Source organism: Pongo abelii, chromosome 3 (genome assembly GCF_028885655.2).
Source record: "Pongo abelii isolate AG06213 chromosome 3, NHGRI_mPonAbe1-v2.0_pri, whole genome shotgun sequence".
Lineage (NCBI taxonomy): Eukaryota > Metazoa > Chordata > Mammalia > Primates > Hominidae > Pongo > Pongo abelii.
In genome coordinates, this window is record NC_071988.2 from 2,789,262 (window position 1) to 2,808,472 (window position 19,211).

Here is a 19,211-nt window from a genome sequence, read left to right on the forward strand (position 1 = left end):
CGCCCTCTCCCGCGCAGCCCGCCCTCTCCCGCGCAGCCCGCCCTCCCCCGCGCAGCCCACCCACAACAGCCCGGCCCCGCCCCCCCCGCGCAGCCCGCCCTCTCCCGCGCAGCCCGCCCTCCCCCGCGCAGCCCACCCACAACAGCCCGGCCCCGCCCCCCCCCCGCGCAGCCCGCCCCCCCCGCGCAGCCCGCCCCCCCCGCGCAGCCCGCCCTCCCCCGCGCAGCCCGCCCTCCCCCGCGCAGCCCGCCCAGCCCCTTCTCGCCTGGCCCCACCCCTCCCACCGCCTACAGCCCGGCCCCGCCCCTGCCGTCCGCACCCGTCCGAGAGAGTTGGCCTGGCCCCCGAGGCTGTCCACAGCCCAGCTGGTGCTGGGCTTATTCCAGTGCCCCCAAACATCCGCCTCTGAGAAGTTGTCGGAGAGTCGAACTCAGCCCATGAGTTTGGGGATTCATCCGCCTCTGATGGAAAGGAAGGCTTAAAGACAACCCCCAAGCGCTGGAGCTGAGTGTGGGTCTGAATCTGCCCGCGAGGCTGCAGGCCTTGCGGCCACAGGAGCAACAGAAGCTCGCAGCGCACCAAGCACGTGGCATGCGTTCCGTCACCTGGGGACACTGAGCCCAGAAAGGGCTCCAACCCCCTGCCCCGCACGCCGCTTTCTTTTTTCTTTCCTTTTTTTTTTTCTTCTTTTTGAGACGGAGTTTCGCTCTGTCGCGCAGGCTGGAGTGTAATGGCGCGATGTCGGCTCACTGCAACCTCCGCCTCCCAGGTTCAAGCGGTTCTCCTGCCTCAGCCTCCTGAGTAGCTGGGATTACAGGCGCCCGCCACCACGCCCTGCTAATTTTTTTGTATTATTAGTAGAGATGGTGTTTCGCCATGTTGGCCAGGCTGGTCTTGAACTCCTGACCTCAGGTGATCCGCCGGCCTCAGCCTCCCAAAGTGCTGGGATTACAGGCGTCAGCCACTGCAGACGCTGCTTTGTAAGGTGGCTAGTATGGGCCCACGGGACAATCTTCCTGCTAGATGCTGTTCTTATATAAAAGAGGCAGCAGGAAACCAGCCCCTTCCCACCCTTTCGCTTTTCCATCCCTTTCCTTCCTCAGAATTCCCAGACAAACGCTAGTGTTTTTCCACGGCCCAGTCTTTCCCATAATGATGCCCAAGCACACATGGGGTCTCTCCAAGGTTCCCTACTCAGGATAGGGCAGGGGTCTTCCTTGTGTGTGCACTTGCCCACAGGCTCCGCCCCTGAGCAGCATCTTGACTTTCTTCCTTTATGTGATCCACAGCCAAGCCTGAGCTGAGCCTGGGAAAACACTCACAAGCTTGTAGAATCAGACAAGCCTATAAGCAAAGCCAGAGCCAGCCAAGTGCTTATGGCCCGGACATTGGGCTACACAGACCTGGCTTTGCTATGGAAGGCTCCTTCTTACCCATCAGAGCCTGGGCTTCCTCTCAGCAGAAGGAAGGGCAGAGTGAGTGCCCACTCTACCTGGTTGGGCTGTTGTGGGGACTAGAGGGTGGAGTGTGCATGAAGTGCTTGTCCAGTGCAGTGGCTGCTGCACAGCAAGCCCACAGTCCCCGTGGCTATGGTTACAAACAATGTCTATTGATTGTCTGGGGCATTGGGGCATGAGTGGAAAAAACAAAACTGGACCCAGAGCTGTTAGAGGCTAATGTGTGGCCTGGGGCACGTCATTCCAGTGACCTACCTTGAGCCTCTGCCTCAACTGTAAAAAGGTGCATTTGACAATCCACAGTCTCTCATCCAACAGCCTTGGGGTCAGGTGTGGTGTATTGTATTGTATTGTATTGTATTGTATTGTATTGTATTGTATTGTACTATACTGTACTGTATTGATTTATTTTAGACAGAGTCTCAATCTGTCGCCCAGGCTGGAGTACAGTGGCATGATCTCGGCTCACTGCAACCTCCGCCTCCCAGGTTCAAGCGATTCTCCCACCTCAGCCTCCCAATTAGCTGGGATTACAGGCGCCCGCCACCACGCCTGGCTAATTTTTTGTATTTCTAGTAGAGACGGGGTTTCACCATATTGGTCAGGCTGGTCTCCAACTCCTGGCCTCAAGTGATCCACCCGCCTCAGCCTCCCAAAGTGCTGGGATTGTAGGCGTGAGCCACCACGCCAGGCCGCCATGTGTATTTTAGAAATGAGGATCTTTGGATTTCAATGGGTACATATAACTGGGGGGAGCCAGCCTCCAAAGAGGAGCCCCTCCTTCCAATATCCATGCTCCTGTGTAGTCCCCTTCAATCCATTGGAGAGGGCTGACCTGGGTAACTAAGAGGGTACTGCAGAAATGATGGAGTGTGACTTCTGCAGCTAGCTCCCACAAGACATCACGGCTACTGCCTTGCCCTCTTTCGGAGCATTTGCTCTGGGGGAAGCCACCCACCCTATCATCAAGTAGCCCTGTGAAGAGGTCCATGTGGCAAGGAACTGAGGCTTCATGGCAGCAGCCGGCGCCCACTTGCCCACTGTGGTGAAGAAGCCACTTGGGGACTGTATCCTCCGACCCTAGTCAAGGCTTCAGAAGACAGTAGCCCTCACTGACACACTGACTGTGACTCCATGGGAGACCCTGGGCCAGAACCACCCAGCTAAACTGCTCTGAGTCCCTGACCACAGAAACTGGATGAGATAATATATGCTTATTGTTTTAAGCTACTCACATTTGGGATAGTTTGTTCTGCAGCAATGGAAAATGAATAGCTAAAATCTGACTTAGTGCTCCCACTGGGACATGGTACAGCACCACAAAACCAGACAGATTACAATTTCTGCAAAGACAGGGTGACCATTCAGACTGTGAGATGAATGAAGATCAGAAAAAGCCTTGTAGCTGTTGAAATCAGATTTTGTACCACCTTTAAGAAAAACATTTTGGGGCCAGGTGAAGTGGCTCATGCCTGTAATCCCAGCACTTAGGGAGGCCAAGGCAGGAGGATCGCTTGAGCCCAGGAGTTGGAGCCCAGCCTGGGCAACATAGCAAAACTCCATCTCTACAAAAAGTTAAAAGAAACTAGGTGGGTGTGCCAGTGTGTGCCAGTAGTCCCAGGTACTCAGGAGGCTGAGATAGGAGGATTGCTTGAGCCCAGGGGTTTGAGGCTGCAGTAGACGGTGATTGTGCCACTGCTCTCCAGCCTGGGCCACACAGTGAGACCCTGTCTCTGAGAAAAAAAAAGACAGAAAGAAAACTATTTTGGGTTTCTGAGCTTTTTAGATTTCAGAATTGTGGATGAGGGATCCCAGACCTCCAAGAACACTTGTCTTAGAGGGTGTTGTAAATATTCAGTAAGGTCACATGGGAAGTGCCCAGCATGCTCTTGCCTTCAATGCAAATTCAGGTACTGGGCCAGGCACTGGGGACTTATGCGCAGACATTGTAATAGTGGAGACAGATCCTTTTCCAAAAACAAGAATAACTGCAACGTAAGGAAATTTTGTGTAAGGAAAGGAAGGGGGAAATGTGTACAAGGAAACAATAGGCTGGGTGTGGTGGCTCACACCTGTAATCCCAGCACTTTAGGAGACCAAGGCAGGCAGGACTCCTGAGGTCAGGAGTTCGAGACCACTCTGGCCAACATGGTGAAACCCTGTCTCTACTGAAAATACAAAAATTAGCCAGGCATAGTGGCGGGTGCCTGTAACCCCAGCTAGTCAGGAGGCTGAGGCAGGAGAATCACTTGAACCCGGGAGGCAGAGGTTGCAGTGAGCCAAGATAGCGCCACTGCACTCCATCCTGGGCGACACAGTGAGACTCCCTCTCAAAAAAAAAAAAAAAAAAAAAAAAAGGAGGAACCTAACTTTAAAGAGGGTGATTAGAGACAAGATAACAGTCCAGCTCTGCAACCTAAAGGGTGAGAAGGAGCCAGGCATGAGAGTTGGCTGAGTGAGTTCACAACTGGGTATGGCCTAGAGTTGGGCAGGAGCTGATACAAGGAGCATTTTCTTTCTTTTCCTTCTTTTCCTTCCCTCCCTCCCTCCCTCTCTCTCTTTCCACATTCTCTTTCTGTTTCTTTCGAGACAGCGTTTCACTCTGTCACTCAAGCTGGAGTGCAATGCTGCAAACTCAACTGCAACCTCTGCCTCCTGGGTTCGAGTGATTCTCCTGCCTCAGCCTCCTGAGTAGCTGGGATCACAGGTGCACCTGCCATCATGCCTGGCTAATTTTTGTATTTTTAGTAGAGATGGGGTTTTACCATGTTGGCCAGGCTGGTCTCAAACTCCTGACCTCAAGTGATCCTCCCGCCTCGGCCTCCCAAACTGCTGGGATGACAGGCGTGAGCCACCACGCCCAGCCAGCATTCACTTTCTGTGTTCTGAAACTCATCTGGATTTGTGCGGCACAGGGCTAATGCAGCAGGCCTAGTGTGTTCAACCCTGCACATTCCAAAAAAGGGACTGGCCCTAGACCTTTTGGAATATCTTTGCTTATGTGGGGGCCTTGGACCACACCAGCTAGTCTAAGCTAACTAGAGGCCTTGGGTCATGAGCTTGAGCTCTGAAGGAGCTGGAGACCGAGTAACTCAGGTCAGCCATATGGGCACTCCACGCCTATTTGATCAACCCCTAACCAAAACTCTGGACACAAAGGCTCAGGTGAGCTTCCCAGTTTGGCAACACTCCCGGTACTGCGAGGAGAGTGATATCCTGTGGGTACTTGTACCTGGTCTCCCCCCAGGCCCTGCTCTATGTGCCTTTTTTTTCTTTGCTGATTTTCTTCTGTGTCCTTTTGCTGTAATGAATAAATGTGAGTCCTTCTACTGAATCCTCAAACCTGAGGACTGTCTTGACAACAGGGCTTTTTGCAGCAAATGTGTATTTGTGCTAGATGGACTGTTGCTCCCAGCTTTTTACCACCTCCCACCACGCTTTTGCCGTGTGACTTTGGGTACCTGCCCTGGAGTAGACCAAGTCTGTCCTGGCCTGCTCGAGGCTGCATGGCCAGTGGATATCAGCAGAGGTCATGCAAGAGAAGGGCCTAATGCGAGACACCAGCACCCCAGAGGAGCAAGCCCTGGGTAGCTGCTAATCCCAGAATGGATCAGTGGAGTAAACCTGAGCCCCACCCACAGATGAAGCTGCTGAGGCCTGCATGGTCCGCCTGGCCCTGCTGTTTTCAGACACATCTGCACCCCTTTCTCCGGCTCACTGTGGACCAGTCATTCTGAAAGAGCCCATGGAAAACACCAAGTTCTCTCCTGCCTCAGGATTTTGCGCCTGCTGCTTCAGTGCCTGGAATACTTATTCCTTCCACTTTTTGCACAAGCACCGCCAGGGGGTGGGGCTCACAGAGGGGCACCGCGGCAGGAACTGGATGTGGATGTCAGGGTGGTCACGGAACAGACGGCTGGGTCAGCTCCACTAAGAGAAGCCCTGAGCTGCCCAACAGGTCCCTCTTAGGCCCCACACTTCAGAGGCAGGGCTGCCATGCATGCCTCCTGCATCACCTCTTGGTGTCCCATGGCCCCTGTGGGACTCCTACCTGGCACACCCTCACCTCCACGCTCCCCAGGCTCCAACTCAGCAGGGAGGTGGGAGGTTGACGGGAGCAGGCAGGGCATGGGAGGGCTCAGCGGCGGGTATGAGGGGTGGGCAGAGTCCCCCCCACCTGACTCACCCTTTCTCTTCCCCTCCTCCTCTGGGCACCTTCTTTGACTCCCACAGGCTACTGGCTCAGACCTCTCCACTCTTCCTGGCTTTCCCTCAGGGAAGTCAGCAAAGTCAGGGACCCGTGGATAAAGACCAAGAGAATACAATGTAGGTATCTGGGCAAAGAACCTCCTAGGCAGAGAGCCTGGTGAGTGCAGAGCCCCAGGGACCTGTGCAGGGCCTGATCAAGACCCTTGGAGGAGTCCAGGGGTAGCTGGAGTGGAGCAAGCAAGGGAGGGACTGGAGTAACCATAGGAGGGACCAGGACAAACTGAGCCCCAAACGTCCCCATTGCCTGGCCCAGCCCATGTGTGTCCGGAACTGGTGGGTTCTTGGTCTCACTGACTTCAAGAATGAAGCCGTGGACCCTCGTGGTAAGTGTTACAGCTCTTAAAGGCAGCGTGTCCGGAGTTTGTTCCTTCTGATGTTCAGATGTGTTCGGAGTTTCTTCCTTCTGGCGGGGTTCGTGGTCTCACTGGCTCAGGAGTGAAGCTGCGCACCTTCGCGGTGAGTGTTACAGCTCTTAAGGCGGCACCTCTAGAGTTGTTCATTCCTCCCGGTGGGTTCGTGGTCTTGCTGGCTTCAGGAGTGAAGCTACAGACCTTCGCAGTGAGTGTTACAGGTCATAAAGGCAGTGTGGACCCAAAGAGTGAAAGAACAAAATTTCCACAGCGTGGAAGGGGACCGGAGCGGGTTGCCACTGCTAGCTTGGGCAGCCTTCATTTATTCTCTTATCTGGCCCCACCCACATCCTGCTGATTGGTAGAGCCCAGTAGTCTGTTTTGACAGGGCGCTGATTGGTGTGTTTACAATCCCTGAGCTAGACACAAAGGTTCTCCACGTCCCCACCAGATTAGCTAGATACAGAGTGTCGATTGGTGCATTCACAAACCCTGAGCTAGACACAGGGTGCTGATTGGTGTGTTTACAAACCTTGAGCTAGATACAGAGTGCCGATTGGTGTATTTACAATCCCTGAGCTAGACATAAAGGTTCTCCAAGTTGCCACCAGACTCAGAAGCCCAGCTGGCTTCACCCAGCGGATCCCGGACCCGGGCTGCAGGTGGAGCTGCCTGCCAGTCCCGCGCCGTGCACCCGCACTCCTCAGCCCTTGGGTGGTCGATGGGACTGGGGCTATTGAGCAGGGGGCCGCGCTCGTCAGGGAGGCTCAGGCTGCACAGGAGCCCACGGAGGAGGAGGGGAGGCTCAGGCACGGCAGGCTGCAGGTCCCAAGCCCTGCTCCTCAGGAAGGCAGCTAAGGCCTGGCGAGAAATTGAGCACAGCAGCTGCTGGCCCAAGTGCTAAGACCCTCACTGCCTGTGGCTGGTTGGGCTGGCTGGCCGCTCTGAGTGCGAGGTCCCCCGAGCCCATGAACCCCACGAACCCCACCAGAAGGAAGACACTCTGAACACATCCGAACATCAGAAGGAACAAACTCCGGACACGCCGCCTTTAAGAACTGTAACAGTCATCGCGAGGGTCCGCGGCTTCATTCTTGAAGTCAGTGAGACCAAGAACCCACCAATTCCGGACACAAATGGATGCTAGGCAAAAACCCGTAAGAGCCCGCCGGCCTCCAGGAGGGGCAGGGGTCTTCCCCTACACAGGGGTCCCCACTCAGGGCCGCCGCTCTTCCCCGCAGCTCCAGTGTCCCGGGACCTTGGGAAATCATCCTGCTCTTTGTCCTGTCCTGAGCCAATGCATTTGCCTTGTCCAGCCCTAGGGAACAGAAAAGCGTAGGCGAGCAGCTGGCAGCCACCATCGCATTTGCTCCCAGAAGGCAAGAGGAGGAAGAGAAAATTCCAGAACCCATTTATGCGTCTGGGACCCTGAGGTAACCGTGAGCTACTAACAGGCCCGGGGACACAGCGGGTACAAAAGGGGTCTCTGGAGTTTCTTGAGGAAGTATTCAGGCCGTGCGGCGCCGCGACCCTGGCAGGACGCTGCCCTCCCGCCAGCGGAAGCGGGGCGCGCTCCGGGCTGCGGGCAGCGGGGGCGCAGAGGGGAGAGCCAGGGCCTGGGCGCAGAGGAGCGGCCAGTATGGGACCCTCCGGGTGGGCGCGTCCCTGCGGGGCCCTGCGGCCACACCGCCACCGTGCCCAGCGGCCCCATCAGCGCATGTGCAGGATGAACCCCGGACACGCGCCCAGAACCGTCTGGTGACCCAGTGATGAAAGCTCGAATCCTACAGGATCGGTATTCACTCCCCTGGGCTCAAGCCCAGCCTCCGCGGGCGGTGCGCGCCCTCGCGGCGAGTGTCCACGAGGAGGCGGTGTGGACCCGCGGGCCCCGGCCCAGGCCTCAGGCAGGAGGCGAGCGCGAGCGCCCCGCCCCGCAACCCGCGCCCCGACCAGTGCCCCCAGCACCTCTCCACCCTCGCTCTCGAGCGGTCTCCACGGTTGTCTCAGAGGAGACCCACTTTGTTCCCCAGCGTGGGCCCCTGAGCGCTGGGGAAAGTTTGTTTGTTTGTTTGTTTATTAAGACAGAGTCTCGCTCTGTCGCCCAGGTTGGAGAGCAATGGTGCAATCTCAGCTCACTCACTGCAACCTCCGTCTCCCGGGTTCAAGCGATTCTCCTGCCTCAGCCCCTTGAGTAGCTGGAATTACAAGTGCACGCCACTACGCCCGGCTAATTTTTGTATTTTTAGCAGTGACGGGGTTTTGCCATGTTGGCCAGGCTGGTCTTTTTTTTTTTTTAAACTAAATGTTTCCTTTATTCATTCACACACTTAAGTAACATAGACTTATAATTTGTAACAAATAGAGCAAAGGTTACACATGTAAGACAACAAAAATCTTGAGTTTGAAAACTTTATTATCTGGCTATTTTGTCAACATGATAATTTCATATACAACCACGTATAAACATCTTTGGTGTTGAGATTTTTCCGTTTTATTCCAGCTGTTTCATATTTGTAGACATAGCCATGGCGTGTACAGAATATGCATAGCAACAGGCTATTCGTATAATATAGTACAGTTGAAAAAAAAACACTATCTTGCTAGGGAGATATGTCTAGATTCCAGTTTCCACATTATTTTGATTTTACTGTATTTAATTTTGTATATATTTTACATGTATTAAATGTTTTGATGAAACATTTCAAACTCTAAGTTTATATTAGAAATGTTGGCAAACATTAGCATCTATAAAATATAATCTGTATATATTGTATAATCTGGATATAAAATACCCAGAAATCTGTCATATTTTTATTTTATACCAATTACAATGGACAAAGTTGAGACGGGGTCTGGCTCTGTCACCCAGGCCAGAGTGCAGTGGCGCGATCTCGGCTCACTGCAAGCTCCACCTCCCGGGTTCACGCTATTCTCCTGCCTCAGCCTCCCGAGTAGCTGGGACTAGAGGTGACCACCACTACGCCTGGCTAATTTTTTGTATTTTTAGTAGAGACGGGGTTTCAGCATGTTAGCCAGGATGGTCTCGATCTCCTGACCTCATGATCTGCCTGCCTTGGCCTCCCAAAGTGCTGGGATTACAGGCGTGAGCCACCGCGTCTGGCCCCTATTTTTATTTTTTGAGACGAGGTCTGGCTCTGTCGCCCAGACTGGAGGGAGTGGTGTCATCTTGGCTTACTGAAACCTCTACCTCCCAGGGTCAAGCAATGCTCCCACCTCAGCCTCCTGAGTGGCTGGGACTACAGGTGTGTTCCACGACACCAGGCGAATTTTTGTATTTTTTGTAGAGATGGCGGCGGGGGTGGGGGGCATCTCACTATGTTGCCCAGGCTGGTCTTGAACTCCTGGGCTCAAGCGATCCTCCCGCCTCAGCCTCCTAAAGTGCTGGGATTACAGGCGTGAGCCACCGCCTGGCCTCTATAATTCTTTTACTTCCTCAATGCTAGGCCTCAGAGAGCCTCCCGGCCACACTATGGGAGAAAACTTTGTTCTGAATCCCTTTAGCTCAGTCATCCTATGCAGCCTGGTCAAGCACAGCTCATGCCTCCTGGACTAGCGGGGTTTGGAGAACTTGCTCCTTCTCCTGGTGGGGCCAAGAGGGACGGCAGTGCTATGGCAGGGGCCAGGGCAGTGTTAATAGGACCTCTGAGCACAGATGCACAGGAGGTCAAGGAGGGAGATTTCTGGGGAAAGAGCATTCCAGGCAGAGGGAACAGCCCATGGAGAGGCCCAGAGGCAGGGGTATGTTTGCCAGTGCAGAAAACAAGGAGACCCTTGTGGCTGAAGCAGAAGTGATGGAGGAGGAGAGGCCAGGGCCCAGGTCATGGCGGCTTTGTAGACCACTGTGAGAACCCTGGCTTTTCCTTGGAGCAAAATGGGAGCCTTGTAGGATTCTTCGGAGAGGAAATCCAGAAAAGAAGCAACAGTAGCTTGTCCCCAAGCAGTGGTCTTGGAGATGGTGAGAACCCACCAGGTTCTGGGGGGCTTCTGAAGTGGAGCCAGGAATTCCTAATAACGACAGAATCAGCATAATCATGACCGCCCCCCCCCCCCAGACTTCCACATCCTAATCCCCAGAATTTGTGAATGTGTTACCTTCCATGGCAAGAGAGAATAAAGGCAGCAGATGAATTGAAGTTGCTGATCAGTTACCCTTAAAATACGGAACGTACCCTCGGTCAGCAGGTGATCCCAGTGTCATCACAGGGTCCTTCAACGTGGAAGAGGGAGGAGGAAGAGAAGGCCAGAGTAACGCAGTGTGAGAAGGATTTGACCCAGTGTTGCTGACTTTGAGCCTGGAGGAAGGGGCCACGAGCCAGGGAATGTAGGTGGCCTCTAGGAGGTGGAAACGGCCAAGAATGGATTCTCCTCTAGAGCCCCAGAAAGAACGTGGCCCTGCCAACACCCTGACTTTAGCTCAGGGAGACCCCTGTCTCAGACTTCTGACCTCCGGAAGTATCAGAGAATAACTCTGTGTTGTTTTAAGCCACTGAGTTTGAAATAATTTTTTCCTGCAACCACAAGAAACTCATACAGACTAGGGTGAGGTAGGGTTAGGGAAAATCAAGGAGGACCTGAAGACCTTGGCCTGAGCAGTGGGGAGGATGGATCTGCCCTCATCTGGAGCAGGGAGGCTGAGGCTGGGGATGGGGTATTTGAGAGAGCTTGGGACATCGTAAGCAGTGACCTGATCGGTTTCAGTATCCCCAGGGTCTGGCACAATGCTGCACAGGGGAGGGCCCTCAGGTGATTGTGGAATAAATGAATGAATGTATGGTGCATGTATGAATGAATGTTTAGCTGCTCAGTAAATATATGTGGTATGCATGCATGAATAAGTGGAAGAGGCTGAGCTGTGACCCCAATATCAGGGGTTGCTGGGGGTGGGGTGCCAGGAGAGGGTTGGTCACAGCCATACCCCTTGCCTGTCTTCAGACCAGCTCTGGGGGAGCAGCCCAGTGGAGGTGTGGCTGCCCCACCTGCTGTCTTCCCCCAGCCAGCCCTCTAGCCCAGTCCTGCAGGCCGCTGTCTGCCTGTCATACACACTGTATACCCGGGAGCCCTTTCACAAACGCCATTTTTCACCATCTTGCCCCATTTCCCAATCATAGTTAGCGCCGGGACATCTTCCCAGATGCCCTGGCCCCAGAGAGAGGCTTCTGGAAGCCTTCCTATGGGAGCAGAGGGAGCTTAGGATTTGGACAGCCCTGCCTTGGGCCAAGGAGCCAGCTCTCAGACCCTCGGCCTCTTCCGCGAGCCCCTTAGGAGTGAGGAGTCAGCAGAGCAGGGCTCTCCCAGCCAGCATCCCAAGGACGTGGAAGGAGTGACAACCCACAGGCACTTGTTGGCCTGGTGTCTCTGACAAACTCCAATGATGGGTGGGTGTGGCGCACGGCAGCTGAGGACAGATGAGCACAGCAAGAAGCCTGCACAGCCCCAGAGGGGGAGGGCCTGGCGTGTGGCCTGCAGGCTCTGGTGGCCTTGACAGATCTTTCCTCTCTCCAGCCTTGATGTTTGCGTCTTTTCAATGAAAATTAGCCACAGCTTACTTTTGTCGTGTATTAAAGACATTTGTAGCAAACATCCATGATAGCTGGCGTGTGCCATGTTCTCTGCTGCTTCCAGGCCACCTCATCTTGAGGGTGATGTGCTTGTAAGGTAGAGGTGATGCCACCTGTGAGGGTGATGCCCAGGAGAGCCCTGAGCTGCACAGCCCCTGGGCTACGTGGTGAGGGTGGCTCTCGGGTCTTTGGTGGCTCCCATTCCTTGTCAGAGCCATTTTCCTCCTCCCAGAAGCGGCACTTCTGGCCTCCTTCCTGTTCCACCCCAGCCCCTCCACACACAGACTGGGGTGTCTGTACTTCATTCCTACGGAGGCTTCATCTCAGCTGCCAGTGAGGGTTCAGGTGCCATCTGAGGCATCTGCTGATAGCCAAGGTGTTACCTCTCAACTCCGGTGTTGGGTGATGGCTAAAGTGCAGTCTGCAAATTAAGATGTTTGATGGTAAAGCTTAATGCTGATTGGAGTTATTTATAACAAAGAGGTTTTTGGAGACAGAAACTTCTGAGGAAGACGAACCCCAGGAGAGATGCTCTTGGGGGCGAGTTACCTACCTGGCAGCTCCCTGCAGGCTCCTCCCCAGGTTGAAAAGTCCCTTCAAGTGGGAAGAGCCCAGGGAAAAATGTAGTCTTCACTGAGTAGCTGAGAAACTGGGGCTCAGAAGGAAGGACTAACTGCAGCCTTGGTGGCCCCCAGGACAGAGGGCAGGGCTCCCCATGCCCCCAGACCCAGGCCCTCATATTCCCCACCAAAGGCTCAGGAATGTGTGGCTCTATGTGGGAGTGTGGGTGAAGGGGAGCTGAACATAAGCAGGATGGCTAGAAATGGGCAGGGAGCCAGATCCCCTCCACAGCCCCCACCCACACCTGGGTTTCTGGGCTTCTGGGCTTCCCCCACCAGGCCAGACACCAGTGGCTTCTTCCCTGGCGTGGAGCAGTGGAGGGTCTCTGGATGCGGGGGAGTATCAGGCTTAGCGGGGCTGAGGTTTCATGCTGAAGGCAGGAGGATCTGATGCACATTTACATGATACCAAGACCCCAGCCCTGTCCCATCCACCCACCCTCCTTGCCCAGAATGCTGGAAGCCAGACCTCTCCCCTCTACGCAGGGTGTCACAGGGTGTCCAGGGAACTGATCAGCAGATCACATGGGCGGTTTCCTGCCAGGTCACTGCTTACTAGTCCCTACTCTCCAGCCTGAGAAGCCAGCCGGGATGACCAGACATCTGAGAGATTCCTCTGACATGGAAGAGAGAGACAAACAGCAAAAGGACAACTGGGAGGAAACAGAGATTGTTCTGCGAGAAGACAGCTTGGAAAAAACTGTCATTAATATCTTCAAGAAGCAAAGATAAAATTTTGTATTTATGAAAAAAGAACTGGGTGCCATAAAGAAGGAACATTTAGAGAATATAAAGAGCACTTGGAAATTTAAAATAGGATCATGGAAATTGAAAACTCAGTAGAAGAGTTAAAAGATAAGATTGAGGAAATTTTATAGAAATTAGAGCAAAAAGTTGAAAATAAAGCCCCGTGCAGTGGTGCATGCCTGTTGTCCCAGCTACTCAGGAGACTGAGGCGGGAGGATCACTTGAGTCCAGAAGTTCGAGACCAGCCTGTGCAACATAGCACGATCCTGTCTCAAAAAAAGAAAAAAAAAAAAAAAGTCAAAAATGAGAGAAAAAAAGGAATTGAAGGACCAGTCTGGGAGACTTAACGTCTACATAATATGTCTAGATAGGGAGAACAAAGAGGGGAGAAAATCATCAAAGAAACAATCCAAAAACATTTCACAGAAATTAAACTCAGCCGGGCACAGTGGCTCATGCCTGTAATCCCGACACTTTGGGAGGCCAAGGCGGGCGGATCACCTGAGGTCAGGAGTTTGAGACCAGCCTGGCCAACGTGGTGAAACCCCGTCTCTACTAAAAATACAAAAATTAGCCAGACGTGGTGGTGATCCCAGCTACTCAGGATGTCGAGGTGGGAGAATTGCTTGAACCTGGGAGGCAGAGGTTGCAGTGAGCCGAGATCATGCCACTGCACTCCAGCCTGGGTAACAGAGTGAGACTCTGTCTCAAAAAAAAAGAAAAAAAAAAAAAGAAATTAAACTCAAGTTTCTGGATTGAAAGGACCCATTTAGTGCTTAGAACCAAGAATGAAAGTAGATGTGTACTTAAGGCACATCAAAGGGAGTTTCAGAACATGGGAGACAAAGAGAAGATCCTATAAATATCCAGAGAGAAACAATAGGTCCTGGCCAGGAGCAGTGGCTCACGCTTGTAATCCCAGAACTTTGGGAGGCCTAGGCGGGCAGATCACTTGAGGCCAGGAGTTTGAGACCAGCCTGGCTAACATGGTGAAACTCTGTCTTTACTAAAAATACAAAAAATTAGCCAGGCGTGGTGGTGGGCGCCTATAATCCCAGCTACTTGGGACACTGAGGCAGGAGAATCACTTGAACCTGGGAGGCGGAGGTTGCGGTGAGCCGAGATTGCCCCATTGTACTCCAGCCTGGGCGACAACAGTGAAATTCCATCTCAAATAAAAACATAAAAACAATAGGTTCTGTACAACTGGCCAGGATCAGAATGGCTTCTGACCTGGCAACAACACAACTAGATGGTTGAAGTCAATGAATGAAAGCTCTCAAAATTCTGAAGTTGGATGATTTCTAACCTCGATTTTTATACTTAGCCAAACTATTCATCATGAGTGAGGGTAGAAGAGAGAATTTCAGAATGATAAGCCCTCAAAAAATGCACATCCCTGGCCCCTTTCTCAGGAAGTGACTCCAGGGTATGCTCCGTCAAAGAGAGAGTAAACCAAGAAAGAGGAAGTGGTGGGATCCAGGAAGCAGGGCATCCGACAGAAGGGCGAAAGAATGCTGGTGAAGGGAGGCCCCAGGGTGAAGGCTATGCCCCCAGCTCACAAAACAGTCTATTTTGAGTTGGCAGAATATCTGACATACTGAAATGCTTTGGGGGAGACTGGAACATTTGGCAGAATTTGGAGTTGAATTAGTAATTAAAAAAAAAAGTAAGCAAAATTAGACAACATTTATTAACTCCAGAGGAAACAAGAAGTTAAGCAGGGAAGGGAAAGTTATGATGGCCCATTACATAGCTCAGGTATGAAAGAGTTCATGCCCTCCCCTCACAATGTCAACTGTAACTCTTGACCTAAATCAAAGATGATACAGTGATACTGGAGATCAGGAAGTAGCAATGTGAGTGTGCTTTTCAGGGATACAAAGGTGAAGCCAAAAGAATGAGCTGAAAGTTGAAGGCAGTTGCCTCCAGAGATGTGAGTACAGGGGACAGCTGTATTTCGTAAGCAGCCTTGTAAAACTATAAAACTATGTAGCTGTTTAGATTATGTGCATGTGGCCGGGTGTGGTGGCTCATGCCTGTAATCCCAGCACTCTGGGAGGCCAAGACGGGAGGATTGCTTGAGCCCAGGAGTTTGAGACATGCCTGGGCAAGATGGCAAGACCCCATCTCTACAAAAAATAAATTAGCTGAGTGTGGTGGTACACACCTGTAGTCCCAGCTACTTGAGAGGCTGAGGTGGGAGGATCGCTTAAGCCCAGGAATTTGAGGTGGCAGTGAGCTATGACTGTGCCACTACACTGTAGCCTGGGTAACAAAGTGAGACTGTCTCTTTAAAAAAAAAAAAAAGAAAGAAAGAAAGAAAGAAAAAAACAAAATGTGCATGTTTAACTCTGATGAAAAGTAGAAACTAAATTTGAAACACACTCATGACTTACATACCCAGTTTTACCTTGTTGGTAAGTCAGCGGGATTTGAACTTGTGCCTCGGGATCGACAGATTTCTGTGTAGTACTAGAGCATGTCCCTATTGTCACAGGGCCACCCGGCACCCCGCTAAGTGCGGTATTGACAGGGAAAAGAGCATTTTACCAATTCAGGTCTGTGCACACCGGCAAGGGAGCACCTCTCAGCAGCCTCCTGCACTGGAGAATGCAGGGAGGGAGCAGGGTTGCTGTTGGGGGCTCCCGTCATGCTGCAGTGGGGGCTGTATGACAGCACACTCCTATCCTGCTAATACCTGGCCAGGTAGAGTGTGCCACTGGGGGATTCTCAATGACTGATCTTTTCTTTTGAGATGGAATCTTGCTCTGTCGCTCAGGCTGGAGTGCAGTGGCATGATCTCGGCTCACTGCAACCTCTGCCTCCCTGACTCAAGAGATTCTCCTGCCTCAGCCTCCCGAGTAGCTGGGATTACAAGTACCTGCCACCACACCCAGCTAATTTTTGTATTTTTAGTAGAGACGTGGTTTCGCCATGTTGGCCATGCTGATCTCGAACTCCTGACCTCAGGTGATCCACCCACCTTGACCTCCCAAAGTGCTGGGATTACAGGCGTGAGCCACTGCACCTGGCCCGACTGATCTTATAATAAGCACACACATTAATGTGTAATAATAAAATGCTGCTTTTACCTGCCATTATATATGGGGGTGACACTAAGTTTTATCTTCAATGAGCAAAAATGCTGTCTCATTCTTCTCATTTGTATTTGTTTAATTACTAGTGAAGTAGAACATTGTCTTAGTCCATTTTGTGGTGCTGTAACAGAATACTCAAGACTGGGTCATTTATAGAACAGATTCTTTCTTTCTTTCTTTCTTTTTTTTGAGATGGAGTCTTGCTCTGCCACCAGGCTAGAGTGCAGTGGCGCGATCTCGGCTCATTGCAACCTCCGCCTCCAGGGTTCAAGCGATTCTCCTGCCTCAGTCTCCCGAGTAGCTGGGAGTATAGGCGCCTGCCACCCTGCCCAGCTAATTTTTTGTATTTTTAGTAGAGATGGGGTTTCACTGTGTTAGCCAGGATGGTCTCGATCTGACCTCATGATCCGCCCGCCTCGGCCTCCCAAAGTGCTGGGATTACAGGCGTGAGCCACCGCACCCGGCCCACCTTTTTTGATGGTGGGTTTGTTTCAATTCAAGGAGTCTGTGAAAACTGAAATTGGCAAAACTAACATAATCAATTGGAGTGTCTTGGCTAAACATATTACTGATTGACGGACATCAGATCCACCCCCACTGGAAAACAGATTGATCCCTTATAAAATAGTTACTGGAGGTCCATACCTTTAATAACAGAGCTTCACCTGTCTCCTCTCTCCTAAACTCTGATATGATTAAATACTGCAAGACTTTTTTTTTTTTTTTTGAGATGGAGTCTCGCTCTGTCGCCAGGCTGGAGTGCAGTGGCGCGATCTCGGCTCACTGCAACCTCCGCTTCCTGGGTTCAAGGGATTCTCCTGCCTCAGCCTCCCGAGTATCTGGGACTACACGTGTGCACCACCATGCCTGGCTAATTTTTTTTGTATTTTTAGTAGAGACGGGGTTTCACCATGTTGGCCAGGATGGTCCCGATCTCTTGACCTCATGATCCGCCCACCTCAGCCTCCCAAAGTGCTGGGATTACAGGCGTGAGCCACCGCGCCTGGCCAATACTGCAAGATTTTAATGCATTGTGATAAAGTGTACTTTCACCATTGACTGAGGACAATCAAACCTTTCACAGTCTAGAACCTGGAGATTTGGTCTTCTGGAAACTACATCAGAGAGAGACTGCCCTTGAACGCCATTGGAAGAGACCATACCAAGTTCTTCTCACCACCCACACAGCAGTAAAACTTCAAGGCCTCAAACTTTGGATTCACATCTCATAACTCAAAAGGGCCCCTCCAGGCTCCTGGAACTGTATATGTGTTGGAGACCTCAACAGAAAGCTGAGAAGGGAGGTTTTTCTTCAGATGCAGATGGGATCCTGGATGTGGGCGGCTTTCCCAAGGCCACATATCAAGACTTCTCTGTCATCACGAAAGCCTTATATTTTTTCCTTTTTTAATTTCCTGTTGTCTTAATCCCTTCCCTTTCCTTAGAGGAGAATCCATTGGACCATAATCTGTGGATGGCTTTAGCACAGGCTTATGCTCTAGCAAGAAACCAGATAAATTGTTGAGTCTGTGGGCTAATGCCCCCCAAATCAGGAAACAATTCAATTGATGCCAGTGCCTCTCCATATTCCCAATAAGTTACCCTGGGCCGGGTGCGGTGGCTCACGCCTGTAACACCAGCACTTTGGGAGGCCAAGGCGGGTGGATCACCTGAGGTCAGGAGTTTGAGACTAGCCTGGGGAACATGGTAAAACCCAGTTTCTATTAAAAATACAAAAATTAGCCAGGCGTGGTGGTGTGCGCCTGCAGTCCCAGCTACTCAGGAGGCTGAGGCAGGAAAATTGCTTGAACCCGGGAGGCGGAGGTTGCAGTGAGCCAAGATCGTGCCACTGCACTCCAGCCTGGGCAACAGAGGGAGACTCTGCCTCAAGAAAAAAAAAAAAAAAAAGAGGCACCCTGAAACCCCAAAGGAGCGTGGAAAGCTATCCTTGATTTTTTTTTTTTTTTTCCTTTTAGAGACAGGATCTTGCTCTGTTGCCCAGACTGGAGCGCAGTGGCATGATTTCAGCTCACTGCAACCTTGGCTTCCTGGGTTCAGGTGATCCTCCCACCTCAGCCTCCCAATTATCTGGGACTACAGTGGTGTACCACCAAGCCCGGCTAATTTTTTGTAAAGACAAGGTCTTGTCATGTTGCCCAGGCTGGTCTCGAACTCCTGGGCTCAAACAATCCACCCACCTTGGCCTCCCAATGTGCTGGGATTACAGCATGGTGATCCACCGTGACTGTTCTATCCTTGATATTCCAGACATCACTGCTAATGCTTTTCTTTTCTTTTCCTTTCCTTTTTTTTTCTTTTCTTTTCTTTCTTTTCCTTCTCTTCTCTTCTCTTTTGAGATGGAGTCTTGCTCTATCGCCCAGGTTGAAGTGCAGTGGCATGATCTCGGCTCACTGCAACCTTTGCCTCCCAGGTTCAAGTGATTCTCCTGCCTCAGCCTCCGAGTAGATGGGATTATAGGCATGTGCCACCACACCCGGCTAATTTTTATATTTTCAGTAGAGACGGGGTTTCGCCATGTTGGCCAGGCTGGTCTCAAACTCCTGACTTCAAGTGATCCACCTGCCTCGGCCTCCCAAAGTGCTGGGATTACAGGTGTGAGCCACCGTGCCTGGCCTGCTAATGCTTTTCTGTACTCACTGGAAATAGCACCCTGTCCTTTCCAGTTACTAACCGAATCAGATCTAGAAGCCCTATCCAAATGAGGCCTACAAAAGGTACATTGTGCTTCCAGGCATCACGTACTCAAGACCTGGGGACCACCTATGTGTGTACAAGTAATTCCTTGTATGATGTCACTGGTTAAGTCATGGAAGGTCTCTTTTCTTTTTCTTTTCTTTTTTTTTTTTTGAGATGGGGTCTTGCTCTGTCACCCAGGCTGGAGTGCAGTGGCGTGATCTCCGCTCTCTGCAAGCTCCGCCTCCCAGGTTCACGCCATTCTCTTGCCTCAGCCTCCCAAGTAGCTGGGACTACAGATGCCTGCCACGACGCCCGGCTAATTTTTTGTATTTTTAACAGAGATGGGGTTTCACCATGCTAGCCAGGATGGTCTCTATCTCCTGACCTCGTG